Below are 24,895 nucleotides of genomic sequence, written 5' to 3'. Positions count from 1 at the left end.
AAGATACAGAAGACCCATGCAGAATAGCTTGAGCAAAAATGAGAATATACCTATAAGATACAGAAAATACTGATAGGATAAAATGGCATATCACAGAACCCAAAGCAAGGAGTGGAGCAGGGCATCACATGGTACCAGAATTATGAACTGGAAAGTCATCAGAGAGCCGAACAACCACACTTTTCTTTCCTCTGGAACCACATGTGCTCTCTTTCCTTCTCTCTGGGTATCTAAATCATTCTGCTGTCTACAAATACACTGATTCTATGTCTCTAAATACGGGATCAAAAATAGTTACTCGGGCACCAGAACAACATGGCCTCCCTACTCTGGTGCCTTCAATCAACTAAATCAGAATCCCCTGTCACAATTCCAAATGCTCTGAGAGAAAATTCAATGAGGCCAGTTTGAGCCAAATGTCTATTCATAGCTTAAATAATTATAGTCACATAAATAAAATCACACGGCAAAGAAATGAGCACAAGGCACAGCACTCCCAATGTATGGGGAAAATTATCAGAGAAAGGGCAACAAAAGCTAAGAAAAGATGGAAAACAGTACTGCAAAGTGTTAAGGGTACTGATTCTAGTACCACATAGGCTTGAAGGCTGGCCTTGCCACTTAATGTATGACCTTAAGCAAGTTATTTAGCCTTCTCAATGTCAGAATTTCCTATCTGTAAGATGGAGATAAGAGTATCTACTTCTTAGGACTGCTTTGTGGATAATGCATAATAGGATACTAAGAACAGTGAAAATGGGAAATGTTTGATGAATGTTATCCATTACATGTTAAAACCACTATACTGAGTATGGTAGTTGGAACAGTGGCCCCCTAAAGGTACCAATGCCCTAACTTGAAGAATCTACAAAAATGTCAGGTTACATGGTAAAGGGAAGGTAAGGATGAATATGGGATTAAAATGGCTAAGCAGTTTATCTTAAAATATGGAGACTGCTTTGGAGTATAAGGATGGGGCCAACGTAACCACAAGTGTCCTTAAAAGTAGAAAACAGAGTAACAAGAGAGAATCAAAGAGATGTGACAATGGAAGCAGAAATCAGAGAGATGTACCTTTGCTGGCTTCAAAGATGGAAAAAAAGGGCCATGAGCCAAGGAATGTGAGTAACCTTTAGAAACTAAAAAAGTCAAGCAAAAAGATCTCATCCAGAGCCTACAAAAAGGAATGTTACTCTGCCAATGCCTTGATTTTAACATGTTGAGACCAAGGGCACACTTCTTGCTTACAGAATGTTACTAAAATTTTGATCAAAGATTTCCATGATCAAATGGAAAGATATTCCATGCTCTTGGATTGGAAGAATCAATATTGTTAAAATGGTCACACTGCCCAACGCAATCTACAGATTTAATGCAATCCCTATCCAATTACCCAGGACATATTTCACAAAACTAGAACAAATCATAATAAAATTTATATGGAACCATCAAAGACCTAGAATTGCCAAAGCATTACTGAAGAGAAAGAAAGAGGCTGGAAGAATAACTCTCCCAGACTTCAGACAATACTACAGAGCTACAGTCATCAAGACAGCATAGTATTGGTACCAAAACAGACATACAGACCAATGGAACAGAATAGAGAGCCCAGAAATGAACCCACAAACTTTTGGTCAACTCATCTTCGACAAAGGAAGCAAGAATATACAATGGAATAAAGACAGTCTCTTCAGCAAATGGTGTTGGGAAAACTGGACAGCAGCATGTAAAACAATGAAGCTAGAACATTCCCTTACACCATATACAAAAATCAACTCAAAATGGATTAAAGACTTAAACATAAGACAAGATACAATAAACCTCCTAGAGGAAAACATCGGCAAAACATTATCTGACATACATTTCAAAAATTTTCTCCTAGAAGAAATAAAAGCAAGAATAAACAAATGGGACCTAATGAAACTTACAAGCTTCTGCAGAGCAAAGGAAACCAGAAATAAAACAAGAAGAAAACCTACGGAAGGGGAGAAAATTTTTGCAAGCGAAACCGACAAAGGCTTGATCTCTAGAATATATAAGCAGCTCATATGACTCAGTAAGAAAATAAACAACCCAATCCAAAAATGGGCAGAAGACCTAAACAAGCAATTCTCCAAGGAAGACATACAAATGATCAAAAAGCACATGAAAAAATGCTCAATATCACTAATCAGAGAAATGCAAATCAAAACTACAATGAGGTATCACCTCACACCAGTCAGAACGACCGTCATTCAAAAATCCATGAATGACAAATGCTGGAGAGGCTGTGGAGAAAGGGGAACCCTCCTACACTGCTGGTGGGAATGCAGTTTGGTGCAGCCACTATGGAAAACAGTATGGAGACTCCTCAAAAGACTAGGAATAGACTTACCATTTGACCCAGGAATCCCACTCCTGGGCTTGTATCCAGAAGGAACCCTACTTCAGGATGACACCTGCACCCCAATGTTCATAGCAGCACTATTTACAATAGCCAAAACATGGAAACAGCCTAAATGTCCATCAACAGGTGACTGGATAAAGAAGAGGTGGTATATTTATACAATGGAATACTACTCAGCCATAAAAACTGACAACATAATGCCATTTGCAGCAACATGGATGCTCCTGGAGAATGTCATTCTAAGTGAAGTAAGCCAGAAAGAGAAAGAAAAATACCATACGAGATCGCTCATATGTGGAATCTAAAAAACAAAAACAAAGAAACAAACAAAAACAAAGCATAAATACAGGACAGAAATAGACTCACGGACAGAGAATACAGACTTGTGGTTACTAGGGGGGTGGAGGGTGGGAAGGGATAGACTGGGATTTCAAAATTGTAGAATAGATAAACAAGATTACACTGTATAGCACCGGGAAATATACACAAAATGTTATGATAACTCACAGAGAAAAAAATGTGACAATGAGTGTGTATAAGTCCATGAATGACTGAAAAATTGTGCTGAACACTGGAATTTGACACAACATTGTAAAATGATCATAAATCAATAAAAAATGTTAAAAAAAAAGATTTCCATGATCATAAAATGTCCATTAATAGTTACTAATAACCTAAGAAATACTTCCTAATGTCCCTAATGTCTTAAAAATCCTAACTGTATCAAGGCAGCCTCTGGCAAAACTATGCATAAGATTAAATTTCTCTTCAGTGTCTCCTCCCCACCACACTTGTTGACTGGGTACTTTATTTCCTTCCCTGGCATCTCACTCAACACACAAAATCTTCCCAATGCATCCCACCTTTCCCACTCATAACCCCACCAGGTGAAAACAGACATCTCTCTTTGGTTCTATTCCAATTTTCTAGTCCACATACTCCCTTTCTGCCTAATTCCTTCAGAACCACAATCATAGCTAGTATTTAGTTAGTTAATTTAACCAACCAATTCACACTCCTGTGTTCCTGGGTACCCTGCATTTTAACAGTATCTTCCAGAGAAAAATATCTTAACCTCAAGAAATTAGCAAAATCACCATAGCCAGTGCTGTGCACAAATACAGGGGACACCAATCACGGTCTATGTGATGGGCATCCTCGAAGACTGCAAACTACACAACCAGATACAGCTTCCCTGCAAATGAGTCTGACGGTGGGAGTCTGATCAAACCAAGAGTGAACAATTTGTTGTGCAAGCAAACCTTTTGACCCTCCTCAAATGAAATGCCCCATGGCAGCCTCTTACTCTGCCCTATACAGGGCTAGACAGTTGGCCAGTGGTGAGCTGTGCTCTGAAGAGCTCACTGACACAGATCCACTGAGAGAATATACATACTCTCCTGACAGGCCTTCTGAAGTCTTAAGGAAATAATACTTAATATAGCAAACTTCTCTCTGCAAACCAAAGATGTTGTTAGTATCCTAGACAGTGGCAAAATCATCTCTTCAAAATACTAAACTATAAAACCACCTTCTGAAATTCGTGCAGTGGCACAAAGGAAAAAAGAAAAAGGCAACCTGCGAAACAACAACAAAAAATGATTGGTTATTTTTTTCAGGTTAAAAAGTGGTGTCTGGAAAGAAAAAAAAATTTTTTTAATTCTCAGAAGAACTGGATGTTTTACTCTTAGTGCCAGCAAAATGCAGTTGGCTCACTGTGGAAATAAATTTCTGTGAGAGAATAGGCTTTTTGCACCTACAAAAATTATCATTATTCTTTTCAAAGACTTTACACAGCATAATGTGCAGAGAATACAGAAAAAAAAAAACTGTCAGTAGGAGACATTTCACCACACAAGAAAATGAAAATTGTATTTCTCATCTCTTTCAAAATATTAACCACAGTTCTGCCATCATCTAAGAAGGCAATGTTCAACAGATTCTTTTATTTATTAAAACTAAGAAAAATATGCTCACTTCAAATTTGATAATAGAGCCAAATAGTGTATCTGTAGTACTCAACAAATAGTATTTACGTATCAGTGTTGAGATAGTAGGCAAGTATCCAAAATCCCAAGGGAATAGTGAGGCCCTCCAAAGCAGGACAACAGAGAAATAACAACAATAACATTAGTAACGAAAATAGAAAATTAATCAGGAGGGGGAAACAAATGGCCTAACCAGTTTCAGAAGTAATCAGAAACTGACCAGAGACCAGAAAACAGTAAGAGGTGGGTGGGACTGAAGCAGCAGATCAAGGGGCTCAATAGCCTGGAGTGAGGCAGCAGCAAGTCGTAGCTTGGCTCTCCAGAGTAACCAGGGTGAAGAGACAGGGAAATAAGTCAGGGTCTTTGTCAGAATCAGGACTTCAGCTGAGGCTTCCAAACTCCTAAAAGGGAACTGAAAGCAACTCTCCTGCGTAAGAAATCAACATAAATAAAAACATAAATTCTGTACAGGGAAAAAACACAGCCTGTGAGCAAGAATAAGTTGTTCACCTGTTTGCTTTGTGACTAGATTTACAATACCTCTAATATCAACTTTGGCAGGAATACAAAATGTCATTTAAATCTGAACTGGGGCTTGATGATGCCAGTAGGGGAAACGGCAAGACTCTTAGACCAGGAGAGTGCAGAGGAAAAGAAGGAGGGAGAGTAAAGAGAAAATAGTAACAACAAAAACCTCCCTTAAAATGAGCCTACCTAAACACATGAAGATATGCTCTCCAGCTATGTATCTTAGCTAGTACTAAAACGCTAACAAAAATCACAATTTAACTGCAAATTTGCTCCAAATGAAATTAACGTGTGAAATAAAAGTTACCACAAAGACTTTAAAAGATGATAAATTCAGAAACAGTATACTTTAAATCAGAATAAGAAATTACAAAATAAGAAGTGGTATAAGTGAAATAAAGACAAGCACATATGAAAAGAAACAAACTCATTTCATTTCTTGAAAATAAATACTACAGCCATTAACATCAGGAAAGTTTTTAATGGAAAAATAAACCTAGCCCAGAAGTAAACTGATAACTAGTGAAAGAGCAAAGAGAGAGAGAACTCTGCACCACAGAAATAGGTATTTCTTTAAAGTACACAAGAGACTCCTACAAACACTGAAGATGTACAAGGTCACAAAGAAAATCTCAATGGGTTTCTGAAGGAAATCATCATATAGACCACATTCCCTTACTAAAATACAATTGTATGAAATACAATTAAAATACGAAATAGTTTAGAGACAGATTTTAAAACTCAATTCCAATGAGCTACAGAAAAATTAAATTTCTACACATCAATACTTGTGGAATACAGTTAAAACAGACATGGAAATATCTGCTTCTGTTCAGGATGCAGAATATTTCAAATAGCCACTGCTTCCACCCACTAATGAAACCAAGCTGGATAAGCTATAAAAATCAGTTGTTTTAAACTCTTCAGAGAGCTAAAGATTCATAGACAATAAAATATCCTAAATAAAATAAATTATAGGAAAATGATTCTGGCTAAAAAAGAAGAAACCCCTAGCTGCTATCATCCCTAAAGGATCACCAAAAGAAAGAAGAATTCTTCACAGATGGAGATAAGGAGAATGCAGATGAACTTTTAACGGTAACGTAAGGCACATATGTACTAGTATCATACATTAGAGTAACTATGTTAAGTCAAGGAATGAGTCTTCATCCACTGACAAACTCATTCCCACAGACCTTCACTGAATATTCAGGGAAGTATGCTGAAGGCTGGGAGCAGAACAGGATTACTAAGAGAGAATCCCCTGAGGTACACTGAGCCTTCCGCCAGTGCAAAGAAAGCTGGAGGTGGAGTTGCAAAGGTTTTAGAAATTTCTCCAAGGTACTCAGCTTTCCCAAAATGTGAGGCAGCTGCAGTCGAAAGAGTGAATACAGCACAGAATAACTGAAGGAAATTTCTCTCACATTAAAAACAGATCTCCAATTATAAGGCAACAGCTGCTTTATGTTGGGGGTGAAGGAGGAAAGCTGAGGGGAAACACTCCAAAGCATGCCAAGCCTTCACCAAGTGCACTTAAAGTTCCTCGAAGGCTGAGGGGCAAGGAAGTATGAAAGAGCAAAAGAGAGAAAAGTCGCCAAAGACACAGAAATTCAAGGGAAGGACGAGAGAAAAGATCATTCCCTAGTAACACAAACAGCTGGCAAACAAGATACAGGGAAAAAACTGTCCATAGTTCTAGCAAAAATCTGTAATAAATACACAAAAGACAAAGAGAAAGCAATATGAGCATGCACTAAATAAAGTCATCAAACTACAAAGGAGGAGAACAAGAAACAGAGAGGAACTACAAAAATAGCCAGAAAATAGCAATAAGTACACACCTATCAGTAATTACTTTAAATGTGAAAGGACTAAATTCTCCAATTAAAAGACAAAGAGTGGCTGAATGTATTAAAAAACAAGACCCATCTGTATGCTGCCTATAATAGACTCACTTCAGATTTAAGGACACACAGACTGAAAGGAAAAGGATGGAAAAAGAGATTCCAAGCAAAAGCAAACTAAAAGAAAATTGGAGTACTTATATTTGTATCAGACAAAATATACTTTAAAACAAAGTATTACATAACGATAAAGGGGTCAACCCATCAACGGAATATAATGTTTATAAATACATATGCACCAAAAAAGGGGCACCTAAATATATAAAGCAAATATTAAAAGACCCAAAGTGAGAAATAGCAATACAGTAATAATAGAGGACATTAATACGCCACTTACATCAATGGATAGATCATTCAGACAGGAAATCAATAAAGAAACATCAGCCTTAAATGACCGTACCAGACATACTTATAAAGCACTCCATCCAAAATCAACAGAATACATATTCTTCCTAAATGCATATGAAACATTTTCCAAGATAGATCAGATGTTAGACTACAAAACAAGACTTAATAAATGTGAGAGGACTGAAATCATATCAAGCATCTTCCCTGACTACAATGGTATGCAACAAGAAATTAACTACATAAAGAAAAGTGGAAAATCCACAACTATATGGAGACTGAACAACATGCTACTGAAAAATCAATGGATTGAAAAAGAAATCAAAAAATGCCTTGAAACAAATGAAAATGGAAATGTAACACACCAAATGGTATGGGATGCAGCACAGCAGTTCTACAAGGGACATTCATAGCAATAAATGACCACCTCAAGAAACAGTAAGTCTCAAATAAACAACCTAACTTTACTCCACAAAGGAACTAGGAAAAAAAAAGAACAAATTAAGTCCAAAATTAGTAGAAGGATGGAAATTTTTAAAAAAGATCAGAGCAGAAATAAATGAAATAGAAAAGGTTAAGAAAAAAAAGAAACAATAGATGGCTCTTTGAAAAGATTAAAAAAAAATTGACAAAGCTTTAGCTGGACTCATCAGTTAAAAAAACAAAAGAGGACCCAAATAAAATCAGAAAGGATTTTATTTTTTATACTACAACTGATGCTACAGAAATATAAAGACTCATAAGAGACTACTACTAACAAATATATACTAAAAGATTGGACACTTAGAAATGGATGAATTCCTATAAACATACAACCTACCAAGACTGAATTACTATCAAACAAAAAATCTGAACAGACCAATTACTGGTAAGGAGATTTTGAATCAGTAATCAAAAACCTGTGAACAAACAAAAGTCCAGGACCAGACTGCTTCACTGCTGAATTCTACCAAACATTCAAAGAATACCAATCTTTCTCAAACTCTTCCAAAAGATGGAAGGAAGGGAAGTTTTCCAACTCATTTCATGAAGCCAGCATTACACTACTATCAAAACCAGACAAGAATGCCACAAGAAAACTACAGGCCAATATCCCTGATGAACATAGATGCAAAAATCCTCAACAAAATGTTAACAAACCAAATTCAACAATAAAAAGGATCACACAATATGATCAAGTGGGATACAGTCTCGGTATGCAGTATCCGCAAATCAGTCAATATGATACACCACATTAACAAGATGAAGGATAAAAATCATATTATCATCCCAATACATGCAGAAAAAAAGCATTTGACAAAATTCAACATACTTTAACAGTAATAATAAATCTCAGCAAATTGGGCATAGAAGAAATGTATCTCAACAAAATAAAGACCATACATGACAAGTTTATGGCTAATACCATACTCAACAGTGAAAAGCTGAATGCCCTTCCTCGAAGATCAGAAATATGACAAGGATGCCTTTCTCTCATAACTTCTTTTTGTCACAGTACTGGTAGTCCTAACCACAGCAATCAGACAATAAAAGAATAAATAAAAGGCATAAATATTGGAAGGGAAGAAGTAAAACTGTCACTGTTTTCATATGACATATATAGAGAGAGGGAAAACACTCAAGACTCCATCAAAAAAACTGGAAGAATAAACAAATTCAGTAAAGCTGCAAGATAGAGGGGAAAAAACGGGGGGGGTGTTCTCATTGTCCAGGTCTTCTTGTACAATCAAAAGTCTAGCAGCTGGTGTTCCTCTTTCCCCTTCGAGGCTCAGGGGTTAACAGCTTTATACGTAAGGGCAGTCCTGATCATAAACCCAAATGCATTTGCATTAACAGTTGAGTTAGACTGTCCCTTCCTGCCTTCAATCCTGGTACTCATTTCTTTTCCTTATTAATAAATGTCCTTTGTGGCATTTTTTTTCCCAGAACAGGGCACTTTCATCTGCATTAAAACCTATTCAGGCAGATACTCTTTCTCAATGATTTTGGCATCTGGGAACTTGTCTGCTGCCTCTTGGTCAGCAAAAGCTGCTTCTCTTGTATTCTTCACATTTTTTAAGACAAACCTCTTTCCAAAAGTATCAAACCACCCGTTGCTTTTATTAAATTCTCTAGCTTTAGCTCCTTCACTATTCTTTTGCTTTAACCCCATAAAAGCTAAGCTGCATTTTCAACACAAGATAATGAGATATTTCACAAGGGTAAAGTTTTCACACCTGCTGCAGCAACAGCTACATGAGTTTACTTTTTTTTTTTTTTTTTGACTATGGTCCTTACACAGGATTCATTTATCTTGAAATGGCGGGCAGCTGCAGCTGTGGATCTCAATCTGCAGTACTTATCAAGCAATTCAACTTTTTCTTGTAACATCATGACTTTTCTCTGCTTCCTGGGAACACTTCCAGCATCACTAGTGGCACTTGTATGGGTCCCATAGTATTATTCAAGGTTTATGGTATTGCACTAAACATGATGAAAAATAACTGAGAACTTCAAGAAACCACTTTTCACTATGATACACAATTTACTCCAGGGACGAACTGCTCACACAGAGAAGATCAGCATCACATGGCATTTTAAAAGGATATTTGCAACCCCTGAGTTCACCACAATAGCAACAGGTGGTGGCTACAAAATTGTTAAAATAGTACAGTATTTTATGCATTTATAATTTAATACTGCATCTGAACATTTGTTTACATTTCTCTCAACTGCAAATGATGACATGTATGGTCTGTAAGTTGTGTACATGAATTTTTCTAAATTTTAACTTTTCATAATAAATCTGTATATATTTTATGGCAGTAAATGACAAAATAGAGTAGTATCTACATACACTTTAGGTACTCGTGATATAGCTTTCTCTTTTTTATATGTATTTCTAGGCTACATAGAAAAAAACTCACTGAAATCAGTGAGTTTTTTAAATTGTCACAAATCTCCAAAATATTTTCCAATACATTTATTGAAAAAAAAAATCAGTGTAAGTGAACCCATGCAGTTCAAACCCCTGCTGTTCAAGGATAAACTGAGTATCTTAATTTACATCCAAAAATTGTGAAGTAATATTTAATATAGTATTACTATAGTATATTATTACCATTATATTTGTTTTAAAATATAATGGTCAAATTGTAAAAGATTAGCAGTGAGCTGAAAGGAAAAAAGCCTCACCAGCTAATTATTCCTGCAGCCCCTAAACTGCACATTTACAACACTAAGGCGATGTTCACTTCCAACCACAGTCAGTGGAAGAAGCAAAATGTATCAGTTATATGCCTCTATTGTTTCCTGTCGCTGCTGATGTTGGTGCTAAGTTCTTAACAAATTCTTTTCCTCTAATACTGCCTCTTCAACTCTTGAACCAAATGTTGATGGTGATTATGATGATTAATTTTATATATCAACCTGACTGGGTCATGGGGTACTCAGGTATTTGGTCAAGATTATTCTGGATGCTTCTGTGAGGTTGTTTTGGGGTAAAAGTAATATTTAAATTGGTAGACTTGAGTAATGCAGACTGCCCTCCCTGATGCCAGTAGGCTTCTTTCAATCAGTTGGAGGCCTGAGTAGAACAAAAAGGCTGACCCTCCCCCACATAACATAGAATTCCTTTTATCTGACTGCCTTCAACCTGGGACATCAACTTTTTTTTCTGCCTGTGGATTTGAACTGAAACACTGTTACTAGATCTCAAGCCTGCCAGTTGTCCAACAGGAACTACACCACTGCCCCTCCTGGTTCTCAGGCCTTCAGGCTGAACTGGAACTAAACCATCAGCTCAGCTAGGTCTTCAACTTGCTGATTCACCCTGCAGTCCCTGGGACTTACCAACCTCCATCATCACACAAGTCAATTCGTCATAATAAATCCAAAAATATGATATTTAACGAGATTGAGGTGAGATAATATAAATAGAGAGATGGAGATATAGAGAGAGAGATACACAAAGCTCCTAAATGGTTCTGTTGTCTCTGGAGAACACTAATATAGTGACGTTAAAAATTTTATTGACACAATCCCTGAAACAAAGATTTGTGTACTGTCTTCAGAAGATATGGACTATTTTCATAAGCAAATTTAAGACCCAAACTTATTTTTATTTCTAATATATTTGCAGGCTCTTGATTTTTCACACATACACTTGAGAAAAATCTGTCCTTAAACTTCAAACAGAAAAATGTGCCAGTGGAGATACGAATTCAAGCTTCAAGATAATGAAATTGTCTTCAAATTACTACTTGCAATTCAGCTTTCATTGAATGCATATCTATTTTACTATTTTTCTTGGAGTAGAACAGTTGGAGGATCAACAAGCATTATGTAACAAATACCTGCCCCTAAAAAAGCTTTCAGCAAGTTCTGGTAAAGTGAACTATTTTCTCTAAGGCCAGTATTGACTATTCTATTCTAGTATTACTAAACCAATTAGTACATAGCCATACAAGTGTTGTTAACTGCAAAGTACAGTATTCAAAGCTAATTACCTCAAACAGTTTTTTTTTAACATGCAGTTATTCCAAATTATTTGAATATAAGGCAGTTCTGAAATTTCTTGCATATCATGCAGTTTATCTATGGTTGAAGAATAATGATAAAATAGGCCCATTATCTCTCTGGTTATGACCAGTAACTCTGCAATATGTTCTGTGCTGTATTTGCTTTCTGAACAGCCAACTTAAGTGTGTGCATAAACATGACATTTTTCCGTATACTTCACAGCCCTCACCATGCGCATGTGTCATCAGTAACATTTGCATGATGTTAAAATCCATACACACTCAGCTTCCCAAAAACTAAGCCACACAGCAGATTTGTGTAAATACAGATAAAGGAGGATTAATAAAATGGCCGCACTTAGACTAACAGCTTGCTTATTCTTATACTTGCCCTTAAAAGGGTCAACTGACCTGACTGACCAGTTACTACTCACAGTTCCAGGCCTTTGGTTGAAACTAAAGCTATTGATCTTACTGATTCTACTTTATTCCAGTAATTGAAAGCAATAATCAAGCTTGGTCTCTGAGTCATTTTCCAAGGAGATCACAGGACTGTAACCTTACAAAAATAGCCTAAATTACCAAGAAGACCACACCGTGAATGCTTACAACATAAAGAGATCTAACCAGCGGTCTCTATAGAATTGGTCGCCTAGAGGCATCATGTCACCATTCTAAGTCTTCTGATGAGAAAATGATTCTATTGCTTCTCATCAATGCTTTATTGTTTGAGCTATGGCTATATAACCACCCCACCCCATCTCCAAGGCGGGTTCAGTTTTGAAGGCACTAGCCTGCTGTGAGTCCCCTTTGCCCAGCAAAGCAAAATTGCCCCTTTTCTTCTAAGCTTCAAGACTTTGTCTCTGAGTTATTTGGTTCATCAGGGAAGGGGAGGCCAACCTTTCAGCAACACTGAGAAGACTAAAGCCAAGATTTAGTGCATCCCACAGCTAGTGCTTGAGACTAAAGCAATTAGGAACCAAAAAATCCAGGAGAAGCTGGCCCACCCTATGTACTGGATCTGGCAAAGAGCAGGCACTTGCCTTAAAGTAGGAAGTAATGACTCAGATCTCTGGGTGGTGGTCAGCGCTACTAGAGGTGAATCACAGCTACCAAAAGCATATGCTACAGACTACACCAGCAAGAAAGAATCCACGGCAAACCTTCCGGTTATACGCATAGGTTAAAGGGCAGTTTCCTTCAATGAGAGAAGGGCCAATAAGTAACTGGGCTACAGATGACATTATCTTATTTACAAGGTGGCTGATGAATGTGTTTCTACATATACTCCTAATGGGCATGTATCACAACTTGGCAATAAAAGATAAGAATACTGATGGTAGTGTCAAGGCTTCTCTTTTTAAAATCTCTTTTTAATTTTGGTGTATTATTGAAAATGAACTCAACTTTATTACTTAAAAAATAAAAATAGCAGTTAAAATGGCTACTTGTAATAATCATGTAGGAAAATGGCCTCCAAAAGTATAGGTTTCTCATTATCAGAAAAAGGTGAGCACTTCCGTGATGAAAAGTTTGCTCCCTTGTTTAATTTGGTTGTGATCAAAAGTAATCTGGAATCAAACTCAGGGCAGATAATGAATCACTGAAATTGTTAACCAACTGAAGCATTTAGATAGGAGAAAAAGGCTTATCTTTTAAATGTTGCATTCATTTCAGACATCTTACTTCACTGATTTGGGGAAGTAAGACATTTATGTGCTTTTATGGGCTTTGTGATAAGACTTTATACAAAAATGTTATATGTATTTGCTTTACTATGAGATTGGCTCTTGTATCATTGAAAGACGACCATAACTCACAACTACCATTTTTTCTACATGCCAAATTTTCTGGCTTATTTTCCTTGAGAGACCGTAAGTCTACTTGGCTACTGACCAAAAAGATCATTAATTCTATCTGAATCAATTGTTGAAGTTGAGTATGGGTAAATTTAACATCTCCTGGGTCATTTCAAAATTCTCACTTCTTAATATAAAGGTTTATTAATTTTTGCTTATTACACAAATATATTTTCAATGGAGAAAATTTAGAAAATATGGCTATATAAATAGAAAAAAAGACACAAAGATGATTTAAATTCTACCATCAAATATGACACAATAAACAGGTTATAAAACTATATTGATGAATCACCGAAACATTTTGTTAAGCAGAAGCTAGACACAAAAAAGTACATATTGTATGATTCCATTTTTATGAATGAGTAGAATCATCTATTATAATAGAATAATCACAGTGGCTGCATATGCAGATACTGACTGGAAGAAGGCACAGGGGAACTTTCTGAAGTGATGAAAATGGAAATATTCTGTGTATTTACAAGTTGTAGTTTACACAGTTATATAAATTTCACACTTTAGATCTGTGCAATTCATGACATGTGAATTATACTTTAATTAAAAATATGATGCTGTTAAGGATTTTCTAGGAGGGCTGAATGATATACATCATTTTACTTTGTTGTCATGTCATTTATAAACTTTTTTAAAAAACTTATCTTAAAATTATAGACAGAAAAGCTTTACTGGAATACTGTTAATCTTTGAAAAGTGAAGTTTAGGGCCATTAGCCACTTCTTTTGAAGTTGGACACAGCAGTGTTACTAAAGAACTCTCAATGGTCCCACCTTCAGCCTGTCTAAACCAGTTATCTTGTAGTTATTTGAATCTAGCAGAGTAACTTGATTTACTGCCTTACTACAATCAATTAGGGCATGTGAGCCAATATAAATGAACCAAATTCACCCAGAGTCAAGTGTCATTTAAATATTTGCTAAATATCAATTTAATTTCTAGGAGAAATTATTACTATCAATACTTGACATAGTAATTAGCATTTATAAACATCTTTCACATTTATTACTTAGTGCTCTAAACAGCTGGATAGGGTAGGTACTTTTATCCCTGTTGACCTGATGTAAAAATGTGCAATCAGTGAGGTTAAGGGATTTTTCAAAGAAAATGTGTAGCTATAAAGTATTAGAGTCAAGATTCAAAACCAGATCTGTTCCCATGCTTAGTGCTCCATCCACACACCAGATCTGACTAGTAGATGAAAACAAGGTTATTTCTTGAAAAATTCATAAAGAGAAATGAGAAACTCTGCTGCTGGAGGGTTAAGATAGTTCTTGTTTTATATCACAGACTAACAAGCTATTTGAAGAAACTTTTAGATGATTGGAATAAAAACTCTATACAAAATAAAACTGCTTAAACATCAAAAAAGATAACACTTTTTGAACTTTATTTTTCTTATCTCCTTACTTTACTTATCCAAGTGTTTTTATAAAAATTAGTTATTTTATTGTGTAACTTTTTCCATATCTTGTTAGTTTAAATTAGCTACATATGGTGTACTCATTCTCATTGTATTAACTATTCTACAAAAGTATTTGAAGAGCTACATAGCATCTGCTGTATGGCTATGCTACAAAAATAATTAACAATGGAATCATACATATGTAATGTGATGATGAATATGTTAAAAAAAAAAGGACAATGATTCAAATTGCATCTTTGATGCATTTGACCATTTCACTTCTCATTACTGAAAGTCATAAAACTTGTAAAGAATTTAAGTTATCCACCAAAGTCCATTCTCCCTGTCTTTCTAGAAATATAGCTGGGGACCAACTACATTCCCCAATTATCCTTGTTGCTTTTTTTTAATGGAGGTACTGGAGGTTGAACGTAGGACCTCATGTATGCTAAGCATGCCCTCTACCACTGAGCTATACACATCCCTCCCCTTGCTTCTAAGTGTGTAATGTAATTGGAAGAATACATGCAATTTCAAGGCCTTGACTTTGAAAAAAAAACTGCAAATGTGCTTCACTGCATTCATCTATCCCCAACCACATCCCACATATGCCTCAAATGAAACCAAGAATTCACAGCAACCCAGCTTTTATTGAGCAGATGACAATATACCCTAAAATAGCACACTGACTTGAAAGGAATCTGATATGATGAATGACTAAAAGATAACTTCCCCATACCATTACAGGATGATTGTGAGGGACAGAAAATAATACACAGTGGCCCTCAAGAGCCATGCGTTCCACCCTCAGATTCAACCATCTATAGATTATGTACTATCATTATGTTTACAATCCATGGTCGATTGAATGCACAGATGAGGAAGCACAGACACTGAGGGCCAACGATGGGACGTGAGCATCCATGGATGTTGAATCCCCAGCGAGTCCCTGTGGATACTGAAGTACGACTGTATTTGTTCCTTAACAGTAACTTTTTATTCAATCTCTTTGTTACAGTAGCAGTTACTCCTAATTCGTCTTCTACTTATCCAATAGTGATTTATCTATAGTAAATAGTAACCCCATTTCGCCTTTGTCTATAATTCATTGCATATTGGAACTCCCTCTTCCAAAAATCTTTAGATCTATGTGCTTCAGGAGCAACTCAATCATAATTTCCGTTTCTGAATAATATGGAATAAGCAACATTCCTCTGGCCACAAATGAGGAAGCTTCTCGATGTTACCTGCTTCCACTAGAGTCACTGACATTTGGCAAAACAAGGCAATACCCACCCTCACCTCAAGAAACTCACCAGGTTAAGAACTAGTCCTGCCACTGATACCAAGTTGCTATTCATATAATAATAGTATAGGTGCTCAAAGAAACCCTGGAAATCAAATTAAGGGCCTTTTTTTCCCACAAATACAGAAACTGATATCCAGAGAGGTCAGGAATCTTGCCAACAGTACACAGATACAGATGCCATTAAAGAATCAGAACTCAAGTCCTGGTTTCGAGTCAAGAATACATCCCACTGCTCTGAAATACAAAAGCATAAAGAATTTTCCAAATTTTCTGACTTCGAATATCCAGCCACATTTTCTTTTTCTCAAATGTTACCCTCTGTAAAGCCAAATATACCATAGTGCAGTGCACACAATCCAGTCAGTTCTTCCAGACTGAATGATAACTATTCAGTCACTGAACAATTACTACACAGCCACCATGACTTTAGCGAGTCAGATACAATTCCTGTCTAAGGAAGCACACATCTGGAACGCAGGAAATTACAATACATCATTCTGAGTGTGAAAAGCAGGATGGGAGGAAATACAAATTATTTATGGTTTTATATAAGCACAAACCCTAACCTAGTCTTGAAGATTATGCTGGAAGGGGTGCCAGGAAGTTGATTCTTACAAAATGTGTAGATAACCAGGTAAAGAAGGAAGAATGGAACCTTTACATACAACAGAAGTCTAGGGGAATCCCAGTTTAACACCTGTTCCCATCTCCTTCAAATTCATTACCCTCTTACCCTCCCCATATTATTTTTCTCATATTCCAACTTCTATTCTAAGTGGTGAGAAAATATTAGTCAATAACCATGAAAAAAATGTAAAATCCCTACACCACCAGAGACTTCAATTCAAGTAAGTTGTTGGAAATCACGTCATTTTACTACCAATTTACAATTCTTCTTTACCATCACAATATTCTCTGCAAAACTGAAATATATGATGTTGAAAATATTCAGATTTTTCAAGCATGAAGGACCATGATTTTGAAACTTTTCTCTGTGACTCCTTAAAAGATTGATGAAGCCTGTAATTATATGTCTAGATGGAGGAGCTAAATGAGCCTGCAGTGGGGTCTCTGGGTCATGTAATCACCTGCTTCTTCAATCTCCAGAATTAAACAAGGAACCTTCCTGATTGACAGCACAAGTGCACATTATTTCAAATACCACTGGCCTTTCCAAAAAACCTCTTAATTACAAATGTGGAAGTTTGTTATATTTTATCCATTGTTTAAATTAAACTATGAAAATCATTTATTCTCCATGTTTGGTAATAAAATAGACTAAAATATCTGTTAAATATTACCAATAATACTTTTTAAACAGTTATAAGGGAACAGGGTACTGTATTAAAAATATATTGTGGAAAGTATACTTTAAATGAACATATGTACAAAATGATGTACAAACTACCTAATGTGCCAACATAATAAAGTCTTCTCAAGGATGTACAGATATATACAGGATATTCATTAATGATATAATCTTGTACCAATTTTGAAACATTCGAACCTGACATAATATTATCTTAAATGAAGATTAGAAACATGAGATGGAGCAAAATTTAACATTTTCTACCCATTACTGAAGAAAAAGCAATTTATTAATGATGCATACCAAAGAACCTGTTTTCTGAGAATGTATGAAAAAATTAATTAAAAGAAAAGTATATATTAGTATTAGTGAAAAGTTGAATGAAAAAGTTAAAGTTTAAGACAAGATCCAACGATCATAATAGGGTAGTTTAATTTCAAAGTCAAAGTTTATATAATACAAAAGCCTCGCTAAGAAATCCTTATATTAAAAGCTACAGATGCCATAATATGATCATAAAGATGCAGTTCTTACGAACCAATCATTACCTGTTTTGTGAGAAAAGTACACATTAAGAGCAGGATATGTAAAAGATTTCTTAAGAATAAAGCCTCCATTTTACAAATAGCAAAAGGGCAATGACGGTGCTGGTTCCACCACTACTGTAAAATGAAAGCTGTGTTCTAGTGTTCTCAAGGTAAAGTGAATGTTCTCCAGTGTGTTCTACTATTCCCTCTTCTGCCTCCAATTGATTAACCGTCACATGGTTTGAAAAAATTAGTGGTTACACAGGCGTAAGCAGAGTAATTTGGAAAAACAACAGTAAACCACTCCCTTATATGCCATATAACACTTACATGATACAAAGTTCTTTATCCACTTTTATATGTAATAATACAAAACAAAGACAAATTTAAAAAAACCGTAGTTTGAAAAGATGGACTGCATGATGTCTCACCTTGACCGTAATAATTACCTTGATCCAGTCTATCAGAGACGTCTCTCAACTGTTTTAAGTATTAACTTCGAGTTCAAATCAAACATTAGCAAAATGTACCTTCTATAAAATATTTATCCCCACAACCCCACCTCACCTTACTAAGTCTCTCAATTTTATCTAGTGTTTTAGAGCCAAATGCCAGTCCCACAAGCACATCCCCAATAATTTGAAAAATAACTCCTATTCACCTCCCAAGGAAGTTCCTTACTCACTTTAAGGCAACGGTTCTGCTTCTCGGGTCAAATTTTATAAGCTCCAGTAACCAAAAAAAAAAAAAAAAAAAAAAAAAAACCACATCTAAGGACCATATGCTAAAAAAGTTAAAACATCCCCACCAGTGTTACGTACTAAGTACCCCTTTCAAATACACCATTTGAACAAGTAGCCAAGAGACTTGACGACCGGGGCGGAATGCGCATGCACGTACCTTGCTGCCTCGGCATCCAGGCTCCTCCAAATCAGTCTCTTGATCTGGGCCACGTAGAGACAAACCAGGCACAGGTGGAGACTAGTGGGGACAAACCAGGCGGCCCGAGTCCTTCCGGCTCCTAAACAGAGCTGCTAATTCCCCTGAAGCCAAAATTTGCGGGACTTCAGAAGCCATTACAGGCCTGACCAAGGCTGCAGGAGATGCGGGGACAACTGGGAATCAAGATTGCAGACAGGCCCAGAGTCCCCCAAGGCCAGCCGGGCCATATGCTGTCTGATGACTTCCTCCGTGCAAACACCCGCGTCAGTGGCGCCCTGCAGGGAACTGCGGCCCAGAAAGACTGCCTGGTGAGTGAGCGCAGGCCGGAGCGGACAACTCGGAGATCCTAATGGCTGAGGCAGGAGCACTGGCGTGGAAGACGCTGCACATGCGCAGAAGACGCGGCTCGCCTCAAGGTTTCCTGGGATAGATCCCGTGTTCTGGCCACGTGGGAATAAACTGGCCACAGGTGGGGGGACACCAGGCTTTCAGGATCCGTCCAGCCCCTAAACAGAGTTGCTAATTCCCCTGAAGCCAGATCGCATAAGTCCTGAGCCTTGTCCTCCGCCCAGGCCAGTGCGGGGGTGGCCGCTGATGAGAGACACCTGGGAGACCGGTCTCCCACGGAGGGCCTGTAGACTTTCCCCGAACACGGCCTTAAATGGTCTGACTCAAACGACCTTCACCGCATCAGGTGAGCAGTCCTGGGAACCACTGGCCCCAGAAGATGGCCTGCTGGGCATGGGTAGCCCACGTCCACACAGAGATAGAGGTGCTGGTCCCGGAGGTTAGGTGAGCGGAGGGAACTTCACAGGCGCGCGCCGTGTGACTGCTTCCAGGCTTCTTGGCATGGGTCCCAGGTCCAGGCGTGTAGGGACAGGCCAGGCCACAGCTGGGGAAACACCGCTGTCTGCGTCGAGCACAGCCCAGGACAGAGCTGCTAATTCCCCTGAAGCCAGAATCTGCGGGACTTCGGAAGCCATTACAGGCCTGACCAAGGCTGCAGGAGATGCGGGGACAGCTGGGAATCAAGATTGCAGACAGGCCCCAAGTCCCCCAAGGCCAGCAGGGCCATATGCTGTCTGTCGGGTTTCACCACACAAACCCCGGCATCGGTGGCGCACTACAGGGAACTGCGGCCCAGAAAGACTGCCTGGTGGGTGAGCGCAGGCCGGAGCGGACAGCTCGCAGGTCCTAATGGCTGAGGCAGAGGCGCTGGAGTGGAAGATGCTGCACATGCGCAAAAGACGCTGACTCGCCCCAAGGCTTCCTGGGATAGATCCCGTGTTCTGGCCACGTGGGAATAAACTGGCCGCAGGTGGAGACACACAGGGGTTTTAAGGTCCATCCGGCCCCTAAACAGAGTTGCTAATTCCCCTTAAAGCCAGATCTCACGCGAACTCCTTTACCCTGCTTCTCGAGCAGTTCAGGAGGCCACTGATGAGAGACACCTGGGAGACCTACCTCCCACAGAGGGCCTGTGTATCTTCCAGAACAGGGCCGTAAGTGATAACTCAAACAGCTGCTCTGTTTCAGGAAAAAAAAGAAGAGAGTAAGAAAAGCAAATCAATTCTACAGGCCATCTATATCTTTACTGTATTAAGCTAACCCAGACACCCCTAGAAAACACAGATGGATATGGCGTGGGTAACAATAGTCAAACCCACAATTATGATTTACTAAAGTCTTTTTTTTTTATGGGGGTGAGGGATAATGACTGTAAAGATAGGCATGATTATTGTTTTCATTTAGCAAAGCAATATTAATGAAGCTGAGCAATTTGCCCAATATCATATAGTGAGGAAGAAGAGCTGGGAGTTTACCCCAAGCCCATCTGATGTCAAATCTGATGCTCTTAGCCATCCACTGATTCAATGTTTATGGAGACTCTCCTGTGTCCCTGGCCCTGTTCTAAATACTATAGACACAGTGATGAACAAGATAGATTCCGTGGAGGTGATATTTTGGGGAAATGGTGTAGGTGTCAGACTAAAACTATGTAACATTTATATAGAAAGGTGATTTAGATCTAGATAATTTATATATAAATTATATAAATATTGGTATGTATTCTTAAAACAAACGCCAATTTTTTTTTCAGAAAATATAAAGGCTAAACAGAGATTTAGTGGAAAGTAACCAGAATACCACCCCAGACAAGTTAGTAAGGGAAGGTGTCCCTGAGGAATCTGCATTTTAAACTGAGACAAAATGGCAAAGAACCAGTCATCTGAAGATCAGACGAAGGACATCCCATTGCAAAATTCCTAAGGTACCAATGACGTTAGTGTGCCTAAGCAACCAAAATAAGGACAGTACGACCGACCAGAGCATAATACAGCAAGGAGGGAGAAGGGAGGGGCCCGTTTAAGGAGTGTGGATTTAATTCTAAACGCAATGGAACGAAGCCATTGATGATTTTAAGCAGTCAAGTGATATTCCAGGTACTGTGTAGGTAACAGATCGTAGGGAAGCAAGCAGGAGACAGCCTAGTTAGGCACCAATTAGGCTAATCTAACAAGGAAATGATGGTAGTTTGCACTAAGATGCTAATGGAAAAACACAGAATTAAAAAGGTAAGTTCTGAATATGAAAATGAATATATGTATGTATATGCATGACTGGGACATTGTACTATATACCAGATATTGATACATTGTAGCTGACGGTACTTCAATTTAAAAAAAAGGTAAATTCTATATGTGTAAATAGAGACACAGAATTTACAATCCTAGCTCCCTACTGAATGAACATCCTAAAAATCACTATGGAGACAACAGCACTGTCACCTTCCATGAAATAGTTCCCCTTTAGTGGATTCAGCAAAGAACTAATATTCTATTGAATTTTGGTTTGAGGTGGTATAAAGTCCTTGGGGGAATAACTCCTACATGTCAACACCATTATACTGTTTGCTGAGTTCATCAATGATGCCATGCTATAATGGTAGAAATAAAATCAGTGAAATAAAACCTTAAAAACTCTAATCATCTTAATAAACATGTATTTTTAGTTCCTCCTTGCACTTTATTGCATAATTTTAAATGTAAGAGTAAGACTGAGATACCAAACCATCCTTCTTTAAAATTGCCTGCCTAACAGCCACAGAAACAATAAGAAGATCGTGGTTTTCAGGGGTTTGGGGAGAGGGAGAGAGGGAGGAATGAACAGATGGGAACACGAGATTTTTAAGGTAATGAAATTATTCTGTATGATACTATAGTGGTGGCTACATACCATTATGCATTTGTCAAAACCCATAGAATGCACAACATCAAGAGTGAACCCTAATATAAACTATGGACTTTGGTTGATAATAATATGTCCATGTTGATTTTTTGATTGTACCAAATATTCCACACTGATGAGGGACGTTGAGGGTAGGGGAGTATGTATGTGTGGGTGGGGACAAAAAATAAAATAAAATAAAATATCAAAAAAATTGCCTGCCTAGGTGGATTTTTTAATATACGAGAGTTCTGTAAATCTCCTTAAATGATACAAGTAAAGGACTAATGAAGAATACTGGCTCCTTATTCCTGAATGTTTGCAGAGGTCTCATTTTCCTTTACAAGCTCCTAATGAAGTTTAAGCAAAGTGATTCCCAACAAAGTGAGAAATTGTCAGTACAATTTTCAGTTTAAACCAGGGCATTAAATGGTTTCATAACTCTCAGGAAAAACACATCCATAGATAAAGTTCCTATCATCCTAGTTATTAGAAATATCACAAAAACTACTTTTACATATATACGATTAGTGAGATCCTATAAAGTCACAATTTAAATTGAAGATTTTGGCATTCTTTCACTACCGAGATTAGTTAAGTGGAGTCAACAATTACTCTCACCACACCCAAACTCTACGCAGAGTTTCTGTCTTCTTATATTTAAAAGTATGTTCACTGGGAAGTGCTTAGAATTTTTCTGTTTATTGTACTTCCCTTGTTCTGCTTATAGTGGTTTATCTCATAGATTTTCTGTGGTTCTATTCTGTATTTGCTTGACTTTGTGATCTGGGTGGGCAACTTACAAACACGTATTATTGTACCGTTTGTGTTTCTGTTGCTCTATTTCCTCTGAAGCTTGTATAGTTCCTGGTTTGAGAAATTTTGAGCTGATAAAGACTTAACTGTTTATTTACCTCTTTGTCGTGCCATTTTAATACCTTTCATAGGGGAGGAAAAATAATGTTTCTTCTATCTTTCTAGGTTCTTGGCTGAAACCCACCTTGCAGTAAAAAGCCAGATTAACAGGAGAAAAAAACAAATTGAAGTTTAATAATGTGTATGCCTTCTGTATACTTGAAAGATACTCAGAAAAACTGATTAAGCCATACCACCACCTTAAATACCATCTCCAACAGTAACAAAAGAAAGATGTTGGGAGGGTGGGGGAAGGTCTGTTAATAGGAAGTTACCAGGAAAAGCACAGTAACAAGTACCAAGGGTATGGCTGTAATGCAGATTTAAGTCAGTACCTTCCCCATTGATAAGAGTTTCCAGAAATTTCGTCGCCTTTCACATCCTGGTACAGCGAGGGAGACATGCTTAGCAATAGAGAGTTCTCTTATAAATGTAGGTATTTCATAAAAGACCAACTTCTCAGTTTTCATAGCTCCTCCAATTTCTGCTGCTTTTTAAAGGTAACCAGTTTAAAATATTACCTTCTGCAAAAAGGTGTGTTTTGGGGTGGCAGATCCTGCACCCCTTCACTCTCAAGTCTTAATCTACAGAAAATAGATCTATGAGGAAAGATAGAGCACTCTCCAATGAGCAGGAGAAAATGCAAGAAGTCACACTATAAATGAGAAAAGGAGAGAGAGCCTTGACTCAGAGTCACACAACTCTATTCATCTACATCAGGATGCAGTTTTTCTTCTACTTTCTTTCCCCATCCCAACATTATCTGTCACCTTTCAGACCACCTTCCCCTTTCACACTGTTTATGTAAGAAAATATAGTGACAGTTAGTGGTTGCCTAACTCTTCCATCTGGGTTATCTCTGCCTTTTATGCACTATTTTGCAGCTCTTTAGGCTACTTTACAATTCTGTAGAAATAGAAGTTAATTTATAGAAAATTAAGAGTAATGCAAATAAGCCCTGTCTTTAGAAATGCAAATTGTGTTCAGTGGTATGCAACTGCCACTCCCTAGATATTGAGCGGTTTGGCAAGTTTTGCATCCATTTATTAATTTATTTCAGCATTCCTACTCTGACTAAAAATATGCAGTATTGGAACAGCTTATTAAACAATGTGTTAAATTAAAATTTTGATGTGTTCATTTTATATTTGTATGAGAGTCATGATTTTATCCTACTTTAAATTCATCTTTTCTAATATTCTACCTACTATAGGAATCCCCTCTGACACTACCTTGAGAGAGGATCAGTCAGTCTTTGCTTCGGCAAGTTCCGTGAATGAAAGCTCAGTACCACACACTGAGCCATTCATTTTTCACCCAACTAGGCTGGTGTTGAAAAATGAGTCAAATCTGCTTCTCCAAATTTTTATCCATTAATGTCAGTTCTTCTAGATGAAGGGAGATCTAAAGAAAAAGACAAATTTACTTTCCATGTGACAACTATTCAAACACTCTGTCCAATACAGTAGTGCAGGGAGAAAAAAAAAAAACAAAAAAAACCAGATGTCGCTCATGATCCAGTTACACTAGGGTCAAGTCCTAATCCACTGTACGCCCGTGACAGTGACACTGAAGGGGACTCAGGATGGAAAAATAGGATGAGGCTTCCTGTGCTTTGGTTAAATGTGTTCCTAGATAGTTAAGATGTTTATTTCAAGAAGAATTTCAATGACTGCAGATTCTTGCATCTTCCTATACATAGAAAAGTACTAAAATCATTCAATTGAAACATCTGT

At 37.5% G+C, this 24,895-nt stretch overlaps 2 long non-coding RNA genes across 2 annotated transcripts in view; one reads left to right on the top strand and one right to left on the bottom strand.

Moving 5' to 3' along the window:
- The window catches only part of LOC116282438 (uncharacterized), a 414,543-nt gene extending 390,007 nt beyond the window's left edge, over positions 1–24,536 (bottom strand). Inside the window, exons 1-2 of the long non-coding RNA XR_012077453.1 lie at positions 24,392–24,536; positions 18,975–20,543 (exon numbers count right to left, since the gene is read on the bottom strand). This is a non-coding gene — a long non-coding RNA (uncharacterized lncRNA). The remainder of the gene's footprint in view (positions 1–18,974; positions 20,544–24,391) is intronic.
- LOC140699344 (uncharacterized) lies at positions 20,350–24,090 on the top strand. The gene is made up of 3 exons (XR_012077454.1): positions 20,350–20,518; positions 21,118–21,288; positions 23,226–24,090. It is a non-coding gene; the product is annotated as an uncharacterized lncRNA (long non-coding RNA).
- Positions 24,537–24,895: the final 359 nt, after the last annotated feature.

The sequence above is a fragment of the Vicugna pacos genome, chromosome 11 (assembly GCF_048564905.1).
Source record: "Vicugna pacos chromosome 11, VicPac4, whole genome shotgun sequence".
NCBI lineage: Eukaryota > Metazoa > Chordata > Mammalia > Artiodactyla > Camelidae > Vicugna > Vicugna pacos.
This window is presented reverse-complemented; position numbering and strand designations above follow the sequence as displayed.